The sequence below is a fragment of the Phytophthora ramorum genome, assembly GCF_020800215.1.
Source record: "Phytophthora ramorum isolate Pr-102 chromosome Unknown Phyram_PR-102_s0020, whole genome shotgun sequence".
Classification (NCBI taxonomy): domain Eukaryota; phylum Oomycota; class Peronosporomycetes; order Peronosporales; family Peronosporaceae; genus Phytophthora; species Phytophthora ramorum.
The window spans coordinates 943,994-959,565 of record NW_027150666.1 but is presented as its reverse complement, the minus strand read 5'-3'; positions in this window follow the sequence as shown (position 1 = coordinate 959,565).

Below are 15,572 nucleotides of genomic sequence, written 5' to 3'. Positions count from 1 at the left end.
GTTATCTTCTGGAAGGAGTTATAAATCCTCCTTACTGGAAGTGGTGCGCAACAAGGGTGCATCTGGAAGTGACCAGTCTTCCAGGTGAAACACAAGTAGACTGGTGTACGGACCCACTGCTCAAGGGTCCAAAAGAATAAGTAGCAGCTGTATATTGTGTATAACTCTCTGTATTATTTGGTCATCTGGGAAGGCTTTGCTAGTGGTCTAACCCCAGCTGTACTAATTGCGTCGGGAAGTGAACGTACGCACTCTGTATTCTTGTATTCATTTTGATTGTGTAGGAACAACTCATCAGGTGGAGTCCGGTCTTCCGAAGACAAACGACACCTATAGGGATTACACAAGGTCACACGCCAAGCTACTTCCGGAAGTCCCGTACTTTTGGAGGTAGTCTGACCCCATTGGGCTTTCCGAAAGGCGAAGTTTAAGCTTCCTGATCGGCCGAGTCTTCTGGCGCGCGTGCGCTATACACCCTGGACGATAAAGGCGTTCACCCGCCTCGCCTCAATAGTCGCGCCTTTGATCCGATGACGGATCAAAGTGCAATCGCTTCGCAACGTCATCGTCAACGATGGCGTTGCACGAATAGAGCGCGTACGGATTCGGTGGCACGGTCGCACCGAATCGGCTGCTGATCTCAAACTGAGACGGCATCCATGGCTCGCGCACTGGCTCAGTGCGCGAGGCCGCAACAACAGCGGATGGAGTGGAGTTATCTCCATCCCGCGGAGTCGCTAAGACTCCAGCGGCAGCGAGCGATGTTCCACTGCCGCTGCGCGAACGCTTCGAGCCCGAAGCGTTCGAGTGGACGACGCAGACCCACATTGGGGTCAGTGTGGCCCGGAGACAAGGTATCCTTGTCTCCTTCGAGTTCCCCCTCCTCGACTTCGTTTCCATAGTCGAGGGGAACTCCCTCTCCACCCGGAGAGTAGATGCCCATGCCAGTCTCGACACCAATGATCTTGCCTGTCTTGTTTCGGATGGCATGTTTCTCATGCCATCTCGAGTGGTATCCAGCAACAGAGAGGCGACTCTCTATTGCCGCGCTTGTCGACATCGCCGTCGAGGCGATGTCAGTAGCGGTCGTGGCTGAGGCAGCGGCCGTCGTCGCCTTGGAGGCGACGACAGCACTTGCTGTTGCCGAAGCGGCCGGCGTCTTAGACGAAGACGTCGTTGGCGTGCTCATTGGGAATGATCACGTGTTCTCCCGAAGAAAATACGGATTGCCGTGTCGAGACCGGCACGTCAAATCCTAACGGGGGGATGGTGTAGCGGGGCTACACATTCGGTTCACCTCCTACCTTAGTGCAACATGCACTAAGGGATACATTCAGGTTGACCACTCCACAAGGTGGTCCACATTCATAGCCCAAAGCATATGACTGGTAGAAAGTAACATATTTCTACCAATGAGAGTCATTCAATAGATAGGGGTTCTGCCAGCCATCCAATGGCAGAAACCTCTCATTAGAAATATCAGTATTAGGAGGAAACCCCATTTACAATCAATACAGTTCTCATTTGCCACCAAAGCTATCGTTCGGTTCCTTTATCTAGGTTTAAGTATACTTGCGGATACAAGTATACTGAACTTAAGCTAAATACACCTACGCTTCCTCATACACGTGCGCACACGTGTAAGCTTAAGTAGTGGGTCTAAGCAGACCCATTACAACTTGAGCTGACCCATGTCCGTCATCTCGAAGCGGTGACTGAGCGCCTGATTGGTGTCGAGGAGCATCTTGTCGCTGCTGCTGGCGAGGACTAAGTCGTCAACGCAGAGCGCCACGAAGATCATGTCTTGGCCGTCACGCTTCAAGTAGATGCAGTGGTCGGACTCGCACTTCTTGAACTCCAGCTTGAGCATGAAGTCGTCGATGGTCTGGTTCCACATGCGCGGCGACTGCTTCAGTCCGTACAGCGACCGCTTGAGCTTGCATACGTGGTCCGGGTGGTCTTCGTCCATATAGCCATCCGGCTGTGCCATGTAGATGTCTTCGTCCAGCACACCGTTGAGGAACGCCGTCTTGACATCCATCTGGTGCAGCTTGAGACCATACTTGGCAGCCAGACTCAGTACGATCCGGATGGACGTGAACTTGGCCACGGGTGCGAAGGTCTCGTCGTAGTCGATGCCGTACTTCTGCGAAAACCCCTTGGCCACCAGTCGCGCCTTGAACCGCTCAATCTCTCCAGCTTGGTTCTTGTGGCGAAGCGGGATCACGAAAATTGCTGTCGTGATCTCCGGCTTACCAGCGGTACGCCCGGACTGCCGACTATCGGAGGGGGTACTCCGTTGATCTGGCGCGATCGGAACCTTGTATTCACCTTGTGTACCCGACGGCGGGGCGGGTTACGCTCTTCCGGTGTTCACTGAAGGCGTCGGTGGTTACCAGGATGGGGTGGGGAGCTGGACGGCTCCTTCCGGGGAACTGGGGGGTGACGTCTACGCGGGTATTCTTCACGCGGACGTCGGTGGTCTGCCGATCGGGGCCTGGTGGGGCTTGATCGGCGTGGGGGGTGTCCTTGGGTGTGTTCCTTTACGTGCTTGCCGCCTCCTATGGCGGGGTCTTCTGGGGGGGGGGGGGGGGGGGTTAAGTGGTTGCGCACCTGGCCAAGCGATCCAGGGGCTCCCGTGTGGTTACCTTGCGCGACGAGGTGAGTCCGAAGTCGTCAGGAGGGCCAATATACTTCCCAGCCTGGAATAAACGAACGCCACTTGTGTTGCAAGGGAAAGCTTCTTCTTCTCTTATTAAGCGAAGGCAAACCAAAACAAGCAATGACCTCAGTTTCCTACCTCCCCCCTTTACTGGATTCTTTCACCCATCTCCCGAGGTACCTTCCACAGATCTTTTACTCCGGAATGATTGCGGGTGTACCACCAAAGTGGTACGTCACGATCGCCATTTGCGATCGGGATCGCGATCGCAGTGGTGGCCATGATCGCATATCGAAATGATCGCACCATACCGCATACCGGTATACACCGATGACTGATGGCGCCACTGTACCCATTGGGTCTCCATACCCCTACCCCTCAGGTCCAATTTAATCCCTCCAAAGTCTGCCTTCATCAACCTCCGATCGTACGTCCGGTCCCGTCCGATCCTAGCCCATCGTTGGTCCATCACGAAATTTCCAACATCCACTTCACCACAATCGCCCCCTGTACATGCCGGGGCTGCCCAACAGTCTTGGCGTGCACACTCGTCACTTCTTCTTATCGCTCCTCGCCACCACACCATGTCAGGCAACTCTTCGCCGGGTCAGGGGCATTCCCTGAGCGATCCTTCTTCGCACTCGCCCACGTCAGCATCCTCCCGGTCTCCTTCGTCGCAGCAGAGGGCTACGACCTCGAATCCGTCCGCCGCTGTTACTGTGGCTTCCGATGCCACCGTCACAACTCCTGCAGCTTTCTCCGAACATGCACGCCGAATTGAGGGTCAACCTGGCGATCTCTCAACTGAGTCGTTGCCTCAAGCTGGTTCCTCGTTGCCGCCCTTAGACCAGATCACCATCCGGAGATCGTTGGCTGCAGTTGAAGCCGCTCTGGATCGCGAGAGTGAGTTTCAGGCACTCCAGCGCAGCTACAACGACTTGTTGCAGTCCTACTTCGCCTTGCGACAACGTGTGGCAGACCTGGAGCACACAATTCGTTCAGCAGCTCAGTCGGCGTCCCCATTCGTCTGCTTCGTCCAACAGAAGTACGATCAGCTGTCCCATCGTCTCGCGCAGTCTATCCTGGACTTAGCGGAAACCCGAGAAGCTCTGGCCCGGAGACTCGACAATGCAACCGAGCTCACCAACCTCCGTGATCGTATGCGCCTCCAAGATCACGTACACGCGGAAGCCGTCGCTGACTTCCAAAGGGAAATCGACGATTTGGAGCGGCGTCTAACGGCTGCATTGGCAGTTGCCAGCACGACTTCTGGTGGCACAGCTCTGCCTCCGTCTGGGGTCAACCCGAACACCCTTCAACTCCAATCCCAGCTGAACGTGGCGATCGCAGCCCAAGGTCTAGCGAACCGCGATCTGGATCAGGCCCGCGACTCAATTCGCGATCTCGAGACCTCCCAGAAGGCACTCGAGGGATCGGCGCAGATCCTCCGGCAACAGGTAGCGCTACTCGAGCGTCGTGCGTCCGAATTGCGCGACCAGTTGGCGCAAGCCCGACACGGTTCCCGGCGTGCCCTCGACCAGAGTCTTCAGGAACGACAACGGCTGCAGGACCTACTGGACAAGTCCGACCTAGATCTAAGCGATCAAGCGGCGAAACTACAACGGGTGACCCAAGAACGTGATCGCGCTCGGAACGAGCTTTCACAAGCACGTACGTAATCGTGTCGATTCTTCAGCGTCCGTTGATCTAATCGCGTTTCTCTTTCTTGCAGGTAACCAAGTCACGTCCGCCCGCCTTTCCATAGCTCGGCTGGAGCAGCGGGCAAGCAGCCTCCAGTCTTCGGTAGCCGCCAACCACCAGCTGAGCAGCACTAATGCCGTGTTGCGTACCGACCTCGCGACCGCCCGCCAATCCCAACAAGATCTGGAGAGCGTGCGTGATCAGCTGATCACAGAGCGGGACGGTGCTTTGCGGCGCCTTTCGGACATCACCAGCATACATCAACCTGGCTCGATCGTTCCTCCGGCGACTCCTGTTCCCACGCCAGCCAGCGATCCTTCCCTGCTGAAAAAGATTCCATCACGGAAACGTCTCGCCAGCCGCTCTCCTTCCCGTCGCTCTCCATCAAGTCCGTCGTCTCGTCGCAAGCGGCCTCACAAGTCTCGACGTCGCCGATCTCCTTCATCCGGCGACAGCGACGATGATGACGCTCTGAACGCCGGTCTCGCTCGATCGCGTTCTTCTGGTAGACGATCACATTTGTCCCGATCGAAGCGTCGCGCAGCAGGTACCCCCAGCAAGCCGATCAACGTCGACTCTTCTAGCGATCGTGGATCGGATGGCCAAGCCAACGACGACGGCAATAACGACGATGGCGGTAACGCCGGTGACGATGACCGCGATAACGACGATGGCGGTAACGCCGGTGACGGCGACCACCATAACGACGATGGCGGTAACGCCGGTGACGGCGACCACCATGACGACGATGACGGTAACGACGGCGACGGCGACCGCAATGATGACGGTAACGACGGCGATGACGACGATAACGACGGCGATGATGACGACAACGACGGCGACGGCGACCACAATGATGACGGTAACGACGGCGATAACAAAGACAGCGACCACGAGGGCGCCAACGACGATGGCGGCGGCGGTGATGGCGGTGGTGATGGCGGTGACTCGTCCGGAGGCAGCTCCGCCGGCGACCACCACTCGGGCGATTCCGACAGCAGCGATTCAGCGAACTCTGTCTTGTCCGATGCCGAGCTCGATCAGCTCGATCCCACCACCATCTCTCGGGACCGTTGGATCCCAGGGTACCGGAGTCCTGTAAGGTTCGCGGGTACGGACGTAGACCCTTGGCCTCTTTCTCCGGTTCGTCAACTCAGCGTCCGCCATTTGACAGTCGCCACGTTATTCCGTCAGTGGAGTCGTCCGCCATCTTGGCTGTTCCCGCGTCGGACCCGCACTCCTTCTGCTGGCACCTGGAATCCCGACTTGATCACCCAGGCTAATATCTTGGCGTTGTATAAACTGCGACCATGGATTGTGTTGGGTCGGGCAGTTCCGCCGCGATCGTTTGATGCAACAGGATGGTTCGCGGAGTTCGTACAGTTGTACGCGGCATTCGAAAAGGAGTTTCGTCAAGCATTCTGGGAGTCTACCCACAAGCTACCGATCACCAAGGCCATGAAGTTGGCCAACCCTTTTCTGGCTAAGTTTTGGCTCGGGTGCAAACAGCGTCGATCTCGCGCTGGGCCCCGGTGGCAGACCATCCTCAAGCATCTACTGGCTGGGATGATCGCTGGACACTGCGATCTCGACCTGCTTCTGGATCCCTTCTTCCTTCATTTTCCGCGCCAAAACGAACGGTGCTTTTGGTACCCCGGTTTTGGAGCCACGCGGGCGCCCCCTGACTTAATCAACGCTCTTCCTACCGCCGATTCTGCCTGACCCGTGGCGCAACCAATATCGCACACAACTGAGCGATCATCCCGGGTCCCGCATCGCACGCCTAGACGGTAAGTTTCGGTCCATCGTCGATTCTGAGTGAAGTAACCCTCTCCGAGGTCTTGATAAGCTTCTGCAATACATTCTTTCTCCTCTCTTTCCCTCTTTATTGGGTCACACGACCCCGATCTGCCTCTTCCTTCCCCGATCGCAAACTCACAATTCACAAATTACCCCTTCCTCCGATGTGCGGCCATCCCGCACATCCTTCATTCTCCTCCTCCCCTACAGTGCCTGTTACTGCAGGGGGTCTTCCGCTTCCCCTTCATGGGACTGCATCACCTCAAATCTGTTCCGGCTGGCCAGTCCTCGTTCAAAGTCGCGCAACATAGCGCCGCAATTAAGGTCCGCCTCATCGACCCAAGTTGGATCGTCGTAACCCTTCCAGAACACCAGAAAATCTCGGTGGACTCGTCCGTAGCGCGTCCGGCGGCCGGTTCTTACATCCGCGATCTTCTCCACTTCAAACTCGCCTTCGTCGAGTGGGGTCTCCCAGCTGTCCTCCGGCAGGAGGGCCTCATCGAAGTCCAGGCGATCGCTCTCGGCCACAAGCAACGGCGCGTCAGGACGATCGGGAAACCTCCGGACCAACTTCAATTTGGACACATGCACGATCGGGAAGATCCTATACTCCGAACCCGCGATCTCAAGACGTGCGGCGTGATCGTCGATCATCTCGGCGACACGAAAAGGTCCATGCCACAGGTGTGCGAGCTTCCGTGCATACCCCTCCTTGACTCGATCGAGGTGTAGCCATACCTGAGCGCCCATCGCGATGTTGTGGGGCCGCAGATCTTCGTTGTGTCGGTTGGCTCTGCCTCTGATCGCCTCGCGCAGTCGCTCGCGAACCTGTTCCCGCGCTCGCTGGTAGTGTTCTTGTACGTGGTACCTCCATCGACGGGGCTCCTGATCGCGTCGGCGCGTGCTGCCTAACGGTAGCGCTGCCTCCAGTGTCGATCGCGGGTCCCACCCATGGGCCAGGTAGAAAGGCGTGTCACCACGAACTCGATCCTGGGCCGTGTTTAGAGCGAACGTGAGTCGCTCCGCGTACTCGTCCCAGTCTCTCTGGTTCACGTCTGACACGTACATCTTCAGCGATCGCGTCAGAGTCTGCACCATTCGTTCGGCAGTTCCGTTGGCTTGCGGCCGGTATGCCATTGTAGCTCTCTGTTTCTGACCCACTATCCGGCTAAAAGCACGGAAGAAATCTGACATAAAACCGGGCTCTCGATCATGGCGGATGACCTCACTGGCGCCGAAACGTCGAAAGACGTATTCTTCGTAATTCTCGGCAATCGTTTGGGCCGTGCGAGAGGCGCTAGCCTTCGCGATCACGTATCCGGTGAAAAGGTCAACCCAGATTAACAGCTCTGTGTTTCCTTTGTACGACTTCGGTAGAGACGGAATGTGGTCCATGGCGATCATTTGGAATGGGTACGTAGCTTGTACATTCCCTGGCGATTCTCCCTGAATGAGGGGGCGCCCTTTCCCAGTTTCACAATCCACACATTCTCCCACGAACCGCTGAACACTCCTGAACAGCCCTCTCCAGTGGAAGTGCGCCTTGACACGCTGGTAAGTCCTCCCGATCCCTTGGTGCCCGCCTTCCAGGCTAGCGTGGTAATGATGCAGGACGTCTTGTTGTAGCGTCTCCGGGATGACCAGCCGCGTGAGGGATTCTCGGTCTTCGTCCGATTGCGGTTTTGTCGGGCAGTACAGCAGGAGTCCGCTCTCGTCCAGCTCGTAATCGCAAGCGGTCTTGGCGCAGGACTTAGCATCGTTCGACGACAGGTCGGTCACCTCGCCCCGCAGGTACGATTTCATGTTCGCGATCCACTGCTCTTCGTCTTGGGCTTGCGTGATCCGTTCACTTCTGATGCGTTGCACGATCGCTTCTTGCAGAACTCTCGGCACTCGTCTCGACCGTCGTGCCGATCGCGTCACCGCTGATACACGAGCTACAGCGTTATTATCCTTCGGCTTCAGGAGCTCGTCCAGCCGATTGAGTGTGATCAGGTCCTGTCGATCAGCTTCCGAGGTAACTACGGTTCCTTCGCCTCGTTGAAGAGCTTCGCTAGCTAACTTGTCCGCACTCTGGTTCCAATCTCGTTTCATATGTAAGAACTCGTGTCTTGGCCACGATCGGAGCCGATCCATCGCTTTCTCGCGCAATAACAACAGGCCAGGGGCCTTGCATGCGATCTCACCACGCATTTGCCGGATCACTAAATTGGAGTCACCACAGATCACGACCCGCCCCCTGTCCATAGTGGACAGGAGACCGAAACACAACAACAGTCCGCGGTATTCAGCTTCGTTCACCGTCAGATCAGGCATGTACTCCGATGCGGCCGCTGACGATCGTCCATCCCGGCAGCTTCCACACGATCGCGCTATAAGCGCCACCACTGCGTTTGACACGCGCTGATCCGTCGAAACTCGCGACCAGCAAGGCTTCATCCGCTTCGACCGTAGGGGGTGGCAGGGTGATCGTCTGTCGGGGCTGCTTCACTGGGGCAATCGCGATCAGCGCCTCGTCTACCTCCGCGCGAGGTGTGATGCTTGCTGCGATCGCTCCCAGAATCTCATCCTCCCCTTTCGTGCACTTCCTGATCTCTAACGTCCATTCTGACAACAAAGCTGCCCAATTACCCAGTCTCCCCTGGAAGCCAGCCGAGTTGACCAGCCACGCCAGCGTCGAATGTCTGGACAGCACCAAGATCGACCTCGTCGCCAACAGTGTGTAATTCACGTCTAGCATCCGCAGGAGTGCCAAGACTTCCTTGTCGACAATCCCGTAGTTGATCTCGTTGGGCTTCAGAGTACGACTGGTGAAGGTTACTGGCCAGTACACGCCATCATGCTCTTGTACGAGTGCCGCGGAGATCGCCCACTGGCTCGCATAGACTACGATCACCGGGGTGCGATCTGGATCGAAATGTTTCAGTACCGGGGTGGACACGATCTTGGCCTTCAGCATCGTGAATGCGATTTTCGCTCGGGCCCAACGGTCAGCATCTTCTGCTCGCGTGACAACGCCCCCAGCTACTTGTTCGCCGGGGATGGACCTGTTCTGCTGAACTATCTCGTGGAAATCCGCTTCGCGCAGCTCGTACAGGACAGCGGCGTAGACCGCGAAGTCTTCGATGAAACGACTGTAGTAGTTCAAACTTCCAAGGAAGGACTGCATCGATCGCAGAGTCTGCGGGAAGGGAAGGTTGCCTAACACTTCAAGATCTTTCGGATGGGCTTCCAAACCGTCGACGGACACTCGGTGTCCCAAGTAGTCTACTTTTCGTCGGCCCCAGAAACTTTTGACCACACTGATGGACAAATTCCATCGTTCGCAAGCATCGAGCAGTGCTTCAACCTTCTCACACAGCATGTCCCAAGTGATCGCAGTCACCAGAATATCATCGATGTACGATCGCCTTCCCAACACTGACGGTCTCGGCTCTGGTTCTGGCTCGCCTGAATCGAACACGTCGATCGGTTTCGACGGATCGTGACCGGCGCGGATTCGGAAGTGTCCATACAGCGCGTTATCAATCAATCGCTGGTAGATCTGTGGCGCATTCTTCAACCCGAAAGGCATACGCGTCCACTCGAACAACCCGAACGGTGTGATGAACGCAGAGATCTTTCGTGCGCGTTCTGTCATGGAGACTACCCAGAAGCCACTTGCCATATCGAGTGAGCAATACCAGAGCACTTTGTCCAAGTCTTCCAAGAGATCGCTAATCAGCGGCATGGGGTACACCATCAGTCTCGTCAAACTATTCACCAGCCTGTAGTCGATACAGAGCCGGATGTCAACGCCGTTCTTCTTGATGATGATTACGATCGGAGAGGCCCACGGTGAAGTCGACGGCGTGATCATCTTCGCCGATAACAGGCTCTTGATCAGATCCGACAGCTTCTCACGAACTGTGGAGCGACTTTTCGGACACGTTGTGCAACAGGAGCTGCTCCTCCCACATCGATGTCGCAGACTGCGCCAACGGCAGCTGGTGGTAACGCGTTCCCCTTCCCGATCAGGAGATGTTTCCGCCTCCAAATTATCTGCCGCAGGCGATCGATTTCTTCCGGGGTGTTTGACTCAGGATCGCCCACCTGGATATCCTCGATCGTGACTTCATCGGTGGTGGTCACTACTTCCGGCAAGATTGCCATCTGTCTCTCCACATCTTCCGCGAACAGGTCGCCACCTTCGTGGTAACATACTTCTTCGTCATCCAGCGGTTCCGGATCAACGATCGGAGGCGTTTCGGCCTGGGGCATAGACTCCTTCTGGTCCGCAGTCATCTCGTTTCGTGTGGCCTGCTCCATTGGCGGAGATTCTCTCGCGTCCTGATCGCCGGTGCCACCTTCCTGATCCCTTGGAGACCCCTCAGTTTCTGGTTTCATCTCGGCGGGTCGAGGCACGGTTAGTTGTGCGACGACCGATCTCGAGGCTCCGCGGTCACGACGCAGGATTTTCATCGGTGTGTCGTACTGAGGTCGATCTACCATGGGTCCGGTAGGAGCGAGTTCATGCTCTTCTACCTCCACACGGTCTGTAGTAGACTGGAAAGCTAGATTCTGCCACTCGGCATACCTGCGCGATCCAAGTAACACGAAACCGGGAGTGCGAGGTACGCGTCCTCCTTCAAGCCACATGCCGACATGGGTGTCGTCTTGCAATACTAACTTCTGATCGCTGATATTCGTGATCTTCAGATAGCGAGTTTTCCCGAACCCTGTCACCAGACTCGGTACCCATCTATCTCCTCGAGTAACCCACAGTTTCCGGTGGCTCGACAAGATGAAACCCTTCCGAATCTCGATCGACTCTCCGACTTCCAACTGGCAATGTTCTCCGAGCTTGACCTGCGTGACCTTCTCTCCGTAGAGTTGACGTCGGCCGGCTAGCTGAATCCGCACTTCGTCTGGAAGATTGATTGATCCATCAGCCAGATCGAGGCGAATGCCAGCTGGCACCATGAAGTCCATCCCCAGGATCAGGTCTTGGCCGCCTGTGGGCGGACCAACCCACGCGTCGAAGTAGTACACCAGTGATCCAGCGAGCGTGATCTTGATTCTGGTACGCCCATCCGCCATATAGGGGATTCTTACCAACTCCTTCACATTCCAACTCTTGACTGTTGTCTATGTAGCACCCAACCTTACGAGCAAAGGCGGCATCCAGAATGGACACCTCGGCGCCGCTGTCAAACAGCAATGTGGCTCTTTCGTTGTTGATCTTCCCCATGGCTTTCGCCTGCCGGAATTTCTTGTCTGGCACATGGTACTTCCAATATCCTCGCGACTCTCCGTGCAGGAGATCCAGAGCCATCGTCACTTCTGATCGCGAATACTCGTCGACTTGGTGGAGGCTGGAGATCGCCATGGTACGTTTGTCATGAAGGTCGCATGTATTGTCCGTCGGCCGAATCAGCTTACTCACCTCTGACTTCGACTGTTTTTCGACATATGCATAGATGCAGAACTGAGAACGCTCGTCTCGTACCGGATTCAAACCCGGCGAGCGTTCTAGTTTAACATCTTTTCAGCCGCTTGCGGGAGCATTCCACCGTGCTTGGTGGGGTTGTACCATTGACGGATCAAGTTGTAGAACTCTTCCATCGGGCACTCTCCGGCTCCGTGAATCTCGCCGCAGGCCTTGCAGACGAAGAGGCAGCGATCGGTCGGGTGGCCCTTCTTGCCACATTTCTCGCACGTCAGACGCTTCCAGCAACCAAGATCGGTGTGCTTCGACGATCCACAGTGGGAACATGGCTTCCGCGGGGCTTCTCCCTCGAGAGATCCGGCTGGACGGTCAAGGCGACGGTCGTTGGAGTCTCGACTAGGACGGCGTTGCTCCTGATCCGAATGCGATCTGGTCGGCTGATCGGGCGTTGCCGCGAAGTACACCTTGCGTAGGTCTCCCTCACCCTCCGATCCGCTGGTTTCCAATTCGGAGTCGCTCGAGTTGACTGTTGCGCGGATTGCGCGGACTGCGCGGGCATTCGCGGATGGGGTGATTCCCGTGGGTGATTTCTGCTTGGGTTTGATGGACCCATACACCGTCTTTCCTTGTCTCGCCTTCGCACGTTGTCGGGATCGCAGTGTCTCTTCGAGAGTGTCTGCGTCCGGAATTCTTAGCAGTGCCAGTTGGCTGGCTAGATCGCGATCGTCGAGTGTTTCGATGAAGTGATCGACATGTTCACGGCGGACCTCAATCGATCCATCCTTGATCGAGAGCTGAGCTCGCAAACCAACGACATTCAGACGGTGCAGATATTCCAGCGGCGATTCATCCGATCGCTTTCGCGCATGGTAGTATTGTCTCGCGACAGACACGCCACGTCCGCAGTATTGAGTCTGGAAGTTCTTAGACAAGCTCTTCCAGTTGCCGCGCGTCGTTCGACTCAGCTGTCGGTACCAGTTACGTGCGGGTCCAGTGAGCAGATCTCCAAACACCAGACACTTCTCGCCGTCAGGAGCTTGATCGCGGACAAAGGCAGACTTCAGTTTGCCGAACCAGCTTCTGGCACGATCTTCGTCGTTGTCCTTCCCCGAAAATTCCTTCAGTTCTGAGATCGCGGAGACTCGGATCCTTGTGGCTGAGAGTGTTCCGCCGCCTGTAGTCCCAGCAGATGCGACTGCGGCACGAGGGGTAGCGTCGACACCCAGGTCATCCGGATCGTATTCGCTCGGGTGCGAATGGTCCCGGCGATTCGACTCCACGGACTCCATGTCAACGTCTTGAGCTCCAGGTGGCTTGGTTGACGACTGGCGTGGTCGAGACCGCTTGCTGTTCCTTCAGGAAACGCTCCATTGCTGCATTGAAGAACGATTGCATGCGTTCAGGGGGAGCTTGGGCTGGATCGCTCGTCGCGATCACTGTCGGCTTGGTTTCCGATCTCTCCTTTCGCGACTGTAGCATGGCTGCTCCGGCCGGCCCAAGTGTCATCCGCTGCAGCTCGATCGAGCTGTCCGATCCCGCTTCGGATGTGGCTGGGGCGTATTGCGACGATCCGGTTTGGCTGCGAGTCGGCGTTGGTCTTTCACGTTGAACCGGGACGACACTACCGACAAGGGGCGTCAGCTTCGCGAACAGGCTCAGCGTTGATTCCCTGATGATTGGCAATTCCAAGTCGAATAGCTCGTTCGCGTCGAAGGAGCCGAGCACGATTCCCGCTTCTTTCAGCATGCGCATCAGCAGTTTCACCGCCTCGAGTTGGCTGGTTACTTCCTTCGGTGCCTTCACTGGACCTTGCAGTTCCCCAATTGGCTTCGGGCGCACGATCTTCATTACAGGGTCTTCGTGCAGGAACTTGTAAAGGTCCTTGTAGAAGAAGGCAGACTCCAGTTGCTCGTCCGTCCACGTGTTGCGATCCTCCTGGTCTTCGGCTTCAGACTCCGGTGCCTTCAGCTTCTTGCGTGAGGTCTTCGACTTCTTCTTCTTCGAGGTTGCGTGCGGAACTGGAGGAGTGGTTTTGGATGAAGGTCCTTCGGTTTTCACCGTCGGACCTTCGTCCGGCGGATCACGATTCGCATCGCGATCCGCGGGGGTCCCCGAGGGGACCTGGGGAGGGGTTTGAGGCTTTTCTTCTAGGTCCATCGCTGAACCTTCCTCTTTCACATCGTCAGAGCTCCTCCCGGCACTCTCACGATCAGTGGATCCTGGCGCTTTCAGCGCCGTCGGCGGCGATCCTTCTTCCGTCGACGACTCGTTCCCTGGTTCCATCTTGATTTTGACGTCTTCTTCTGTGGACTCACGGTGAAATCCCTGTGAATCACCAGAAGATCCGGGCACGCGCACCATTGTGGCGAAGCGGGATCACGAAAATTGCTGTCGTGATCTCCGGCTTACCAGCGGTACGCCCGGACTGCCGACTATCGGAGGGGGTACTCCGTTGATCTGGCGCGATCGGAACCTTGTATTCACCTTGTGTACCCGACGGCGGGGCGGGTTACGCTCTTCCGGTGTTCACTGAAGGCGTCGGTGGTTACCAGGATGGGGTGGGGAGCTGGACGGCTCCTTCCGGGGAACTGGGGGGTGACGTCTACGCGGGTATTCTTCACGCGGACGTCGGTGGTCTGCCGATCGGGGCCTGGTGGGGCTTGATCGGCGTGGGGGGTGTCCTTGGGTGTGTTCCTTTACGTGCTTGCCGCCTCCTATGGCGGGGTCTTCTGGGGGGGGGGGGGGGGGGTTAAGTGGTTGCGCACCTGGCCAAGCGATCCAGGGGCTCCCGTGTGGTTACCTTGCGCGACGAGGTGAGTCCGAAGTCGTCAGGAGGGCCAATATACTTCCCAGCCTGGAATAAACGAACGCCACTTGTGTTGCAAGGGAAAGCTTCTTCTTCTCTTATTAAGCGAAGGCAAATCAAAACAAGCAATGACCTCAGCTTCCTACCTACCCCCTTTACTGGATTCTTTCACCCATCTCCCGAGGTACCTTCCACAGATCTTTTACTCCGGAATGATTGCGGGTGTACCACCAAAGTGGTACGTCACGATCGCCATTTGCGATCGGGATCGCGATCGCAGTGGTGGCCATGATCGCATATCGAAATGATCGCACCATACCGCATACCGGTATACACCGATGACTGATGGCGCCACTGTACCCATTGGGTCTCCATACCCCTACCCCTCAGGTCCAATTTAATCCCTCCAAAGTCTGCCTTCATCAACCTCCGATCGTACGTCCGGTCCCGTCCGATCCTAGCCCATCGTTGGTCCATCACGAAATTTCCAACATCCACTTCACCACATTCTCCTTCACGCGAAACACCCATCTGCAGCCGATCGCCTTGCGTCCCTTCGGCAGTGGTACGACATCCCACGTGTCGTTCTTGAGCAGCGAGTCACACTCCGAGTCGCACGCCTCCTTCCACTTGACTGCGTCGCTGGATTCCATCGCCGACTTGAACGTGGTCGGCATTTCTCCCACTGAATCCACGACGTACGCAGCTTCGAAGTCTTGACTTTCTTGAGCCGTAGCAGACATCTCGTCCAGAGTCTGGTGTCGACTCTGCGACGCATACCGCTTGGCACTTGGAACCTCCGTGGCTTCCTCCAGCGACTGCGTCCGCGGGTGTCGCTTGTTGCCGGGCCCGAAGTCTTCGTCCCGCGCAGCTTCCTCCTCTTCCTCTTCTTCGTTGTCGTTTTCATCCGACTGCGACGAATCTTGATCCGTCGTCTCTTCATCTTGAATGACCACCACCTCCCTCTGATGGTAGTCATGTCTCCCACTGTCGAAGACGTCTTCCATGAACTGCGCGTCGCGGCTCATCAGCACGCGACTGCTCTCCAGTTCTTCGAATCGATACGCTTTCTCGTGCTCCGAGTACCCCAGGAACCGACAGCGCACCGACCGAGCGTCAAACTTGGTGCGCTTCGCCTTCGGCACGTGCACATACGCGTGGCAACCGAACACCTT